Source organism: Oncorhynchus kisutch, unplaced genomic scaffold (assembly GCF_002021735.2).
Source record: "Oncorhynchus kisutch isolate 150728-3 unplaced genomic scaffold, Okis_V2 scaffold3965, whole genome shotgun sequence".
Lineage (NCBI taxonomy): Eukaryota > Metazoa > Chordata > Actinopteri > Salmoniformes > Salmonidae > Oncorhynchus > Oncorhynchus kisutch.
In genome coordinates, this window is record NW_022265910.1 from 171,623 (window position 1) to 177,516 (window position 5,894).

Below are 5,894 nucleotides of genomic sequence, written 5' to 3' on the forward strand. Positions count from 1 at the left end.
TACAGGACTTGGATAAACACTCTACAGGACTTGGATAAACAACTAAACACTCTACAGGACTTGGATAAACACTCTACAGGACTTGGATAAACACTCTACAGGACTTGGATAAAACACTCTACAGGACTTGGATAAACACTCTACAGGACTTGGATAAACATCTACCAAGGACTTGATAACAATCTAACGCTACAGGACTTTGGGATAGACACTCTACACGTGGAACTTGGATAAACAAACTAAACACTCGACAGGACTTGGATAAACAACTAAACACTCAAACAGGACTTGCGCATAAACAAACTAAACACTCTACAGGACTTGGATAAACAACTAAACCACTCTACAGGGACTTGGATAAACACTCTAACAGGACTTCGGATAAACACTCTACAGGACTTGGATAAAACACTCTACAGGACTTGGATAAAACCCTCTACAGGTACTTGGATAAAACACTAAACCCTCTACAGGACTTGGATAAACAAACTAAACAACTCTAACTAGGACTTGGATAAAACACTCTACAGGACTTGGATAAACCACTCGGACAGGACTTGGATAAACCCTCTACAGGACATGGGATAAAACAACTAAACCCTCTACCAGGAACTGTGGAATAACAACTAAACCCTCTACAGGACTTGGATAAACAGTCTACAGGACTTGGATAAAACACTCTACAGGACTTGGATAAAACAACCAAAACCCTCGACAGGACTTGGATAAACACTCTACAGGACTTGGATAAACACTCTACAGGACTTGGATAAACAACCAAACCCTCTACAGGACTTGATAAACACTCTACAGGACTTGGATAAACACTCTACAGGACTTGGATAAACAACTAAACCCTCTACAGGACTTGGATAAACACTCTACAGGACTTGGATAAACACTCTACAGGACTTGGATAAACAACTAAACCCTCTACAGGACTTGGATAAACACTCTACAGGACTTGGATAGACACTCTACAGGACTTGGATAAACACTCTACAGGACTTGGATAAACACTCTCTACAGGACTTGGATAAACACTCTACAGGACTTGGAATAAACAACTAAACTCTCTACAGGACTTGGATAAACAACTAAACACTCTACAGGACTTGGATAAACACTCTACAGGACTTGGATAAACAACTACTAAACACTCTACAGGACTTGGATAAACAACTAAACTCTCTACAGGACTTGGATAAACAACTAAACACTCTACAGGACTTGGATAAAACACTCTACAGGACTTGGATAAACACTCTACAGGACTTGGATAAACACTCTACAGGACTTGGATAACAACTAAACACTCTACAGGACTTGGATAGACACTCTACAGGACTTGGATAAACAACTAAACACTCTACAGGACTTGGATAAACAACTAAACACTCTACAGGACTTGGATAAACAACTAAACACTCTACAGGACTTGGATAAACACTCTACAGGACTTGGATAAACACTCTACAGGACTTGGATAACAACTAAACCCTCTACAGGACTTGGATAAACAACTAAACCCTCTACAGGACTTGGATAAACACTCTACAGGACTTGGATAAACACTCTACAGGACTTGGATAAACAACCAAACCCTCTACAGGACTTGGATAAACACTCTACAGGACTTGGATAAACACTCTACAGGACTTGGATAAACACCAAACCCTCTACAGACTTGGATAAACACTCTACAGGACTTGGATAAACACTCTACAGGACTTGGATAAACAACTAAACCTCTACAGGACTTGGATAAACACTCTACAGGACTTGGATAGAACACTCTACAGGACTTGGATAAACAACTAAACCCTCTACAGGACTTGATAAACACTCTACAGGACTTGGATGAACACTCTACAGGACTTGGATAAACACTCTCTACAGGACGTTGGATACAACAACTAAACTCTCTACAGGACTTGGATAAACAACTAAACACTCTACAGGACTTGGATAACACTCTACAGGACTTGGATAAACAACTAAACACTCTACAGGACTTGGATAAACAACTAAACACTCTACAGGACTTGATAAACAACTAAACTCTCTACAGACTTGGATAAACAACTAAACATCTACAGGACTTGGATAAACACTCTACAGGACTTGGATAAAAAACTAAACACTCTACAGGACTTGGATAAACAACTAAACACTCTACAGGACTTGGATAAACAACTGAACACTCTACAGGACTTGGATAAACTCTCTACAGGACTTGGATAAACAACTAACACTCTACAGGACTTGGATAGACACTCTACAGGACTTGGATAAACAACTAAACACTCTACAGGACTTGGATAAACACTCTACAGGACTTGGATAAACACTCTACAGGACTTGAATAAACTCTCTACAGGACTTGGATAAACACTCTACAGGACTTGGATAAACAACTAAACACTCTACAGGACTTGGATAAACAACTAAACACTCTACAGGACTTGGATAAACACTCTACAGGACTTGGATAAACAACTAAACACTCTACAGGACTTGGATAAACAACTAAACACTCTACAGGACTTGGATAAACACTACAGGACTTGGATAAACAACTAAACCCTCTACAGGACTTGGATAAACAACTAAACACTCTACAGGACTTGGATAGACACTCTACAGGACTTGGATAAACACTCTACAGGACTTGGATAAACACTCTACAGGACTTGGATAAACAACTAAACACTCTACAGGACTTGGATAAACACTCTACAGGACTTGGATAAACACTCTACAGGACTTGGATAGACACTCTACAGGACTTGGATAAACACTCTCTACAGGACTTGGATAAACACTCTCTACAGGACTTGGATAAACACTCTCTACAGGACTTGGATAAACACTTAGACACAATAAAGGTGAAAATAAAATGCTTACCATTTCTTGTCTTAGGAGTCGCATGTTGCTCTGCAGACTCTGGGTGGAGGACATGTCTTCGACATGGCCAGGCCAGTGTTGATGAATAGGTATATGAGAAACGAGACCAAGTCGAGACGCTGGACAAGGCGGATACGGTATAGTAAAGGCCGTTTATTCAAGAGTAATGATATCTGGCAATTACGTGCACGGCTCCTTTCGTCAAGTTCTCATGCGAACCATTGGAAAAAGAAAGAGGCCGGTCACAATCGTACAGTTAATTTTATACATTGAAATGACGTAGGTAGATTCTAGTAGTCCTGGCTTTCTGATAGGTTGTTTGCAGATGATAGACAGTCTCCTCCAGCCTGGTGTCAGTATCCCATCGGTTCTCGACGGAGTTCTTTGTCTTTGGATCCCATCCAGAAGGGGAGGGGCTGCGTGTGTGTGCGTTCCTGTCTTGGCAATCCTGTGTGTCTTTCCAGTGAGTGCGTGTGTGAGAGATTCTGTATGGCCCTTCCATGTTTTACTGTGAAAATACGTTGCTATGTGTTGTCACAGTTATAGCAATGCAATAGCAGTATGCTGGTCATTTGCATAGGAAATAGCACTTCATTACAAATCCCCCTTTTCAACGTCTCCTAAGAGACGTGACATGAATTAAAAGCAAGTAAAATGTATAGTCCCCCTCTTTACGTCTCGAAAGAGACGTGACAACTACTCATATGTGCATGTTTCAAACTCCACCAGAGGATCCTCCTGTTGTAGGAGGGGGAACATCAGTGCAGGGTCATTATTTGGTGGAATAGCAGAAGTAATAACACGAAAAAGCAGGGAGCGGGCACATGGGATGCAACAACAGCCACAGAGGGTTAATATAGCAATGAACACAGAGATAGAGACCAGAATAGTAGATACCAAGACCTTATATTTACCAAATGCATCCATCCAGGAGTCCCACATGCTGGTATCAACCCCAGAGTGGGATTTCATTTTACCATTAAGGGTACGCAGGCCTTCTAACGCCAAAGTGAGGCTGCCATCAGAGGCTGTGTTATTAGGGATAAATGTGCAACATTGCTCCCCAAACATAAAACATATCCCACCCTTCTCAGCCAGCAACATGTCAACGGCAATGCGATTTTGAAAAGCCATAAGTGAGGTGGCAGCCAGTTGACCATGTACGGCCTCAAAACCTTGTTGAGTCCAGTTACCAAATTTTTGGACATTGAAATGTATATAGTTAATGCGGTCAACATTTTTATTCACAGTGCACCACCAGCAGAGAGATGATTCAAAACCTGCGGCGACCTGGTCCACCAGCTTGTACTCATCAGGGACCCCCCTAGGAACCCCTATGGCATCAATATATGTGGGATCCCCACCAGTCGGGGCTGCTTCCCGCTTGGTTCTGGTAGGCAGAAACTGTGGGTCCAAGCCTGTATCCGGGTCACGGCACCAATGTAACAGTATAACTTTAAACCGTCCCCTCGCCCATACCCGGGCGCGAACCAGGGACTCTCTGCACACATCAACAGTCACCCTCGAAGCATCGTTACCAATCGCTCCACAAAAGCCGCGGCCCTTGCAGAGCAAGGGGAACCACTACTTCAAGGTCTCAGAGCAAGTGACGTCACCGATTGAAACGCTATTTAGCGCACACCGCTAACTAAGCTAGCCGTTTCACATCCGTTACACTCACCCCCCTTTTGACCTCCTCCTTTTCCGCAGCAACCAGTGATCCGGGTCAACAGCATCAATGTATAAAATTAACTGTACGATTGTGACCGGCCTCTTTCTTTTTCCAATGGTTCGCATGAGAACTTGACGAAAGGAGCCGTGCACGTAATTGCCAGATATCATTACTCTTGAATAAACGGCCTTTACTATACCGTATCCGCCTTGTCCAGCGTCTCGACTTGGTCTCGTTTCTCATATACCTATTCATCAACACCAGTCCCACTCGTCTCTACCAAGTCCTGTGTGGTGTCTTTCATCATCCTTCCATCTGGGGTAAAAGGAAACAGACTCTCTGGAATCTCCCGACCCATCTTTCTCTCTATCTCGCTCAGATCCGTTCCGATGGTAATATCCATTACATAGGAAATACACACTCTTCACCTGATAATAGTCCACGGTAATATAACGTCATAGACTACTGTTACGTAAAGTTGTGCTGTTCCAGGCCACGCGTGTAATAAACGCGTCAGAGATCTGGCTGCGACCAATGGAAAGATACATTCGATTCCCTCTCGATGCCAGCTGACTTGAACGTACTTTTGAAATGCATTTATCGGCGAACATAAAGATAATGCATTAACAAACATTAAATGTGGTAGAGGAGGAGATGCATTTCCATATGAGGAATTCCAGACGGCCAGTGGCAACCACAGGAATTCATGTTAACGTCATTCAGCCAGCCAGCCCTATAACTGTGGGAACGAAGCATAGACTGACACAAAGCTCGAGGGGTGGGTGTTCAACTGTGTGTGAACACTTGACTGTAGAGGTGAGTCACCCCGCTCAACACCATTGTGCTTAAACACGCTGCTCAATTTGACACAATCTGCATACATTCTAGTAAGATTTAGGACCTTTCAGCATTCATATTATATCATTACACACAATAATAATAATAAACATATTTGAATATTGGGAAAATAGTTGACTTCCCCATAAGCGTCACACCAATCAATAACAGTGCGCACTTGTGGCGTGCGACGTTCTTTGGCCGAATCATAGAGATACATAGAGGACTCGTCTTTGTATCTCTGCTATTAGGGCATATGTGACAGCATGGGCAACGCTATTGAGGCTTTTCTAATTTTAAAGTAGTCCATTTTCTTATTCGATTGGACATGACTCCAACAGGGTCACAAGGAGGGATCAGCCAATGAAGTTGAAAGTCCCACCCGGTTGACTACATTAAAATGGTGGAATCCCTCAATGGCGCGGCCTATGTTAATACATTCCTATTGGCTACTAGAGGCCTCTATCATTCTCTATGG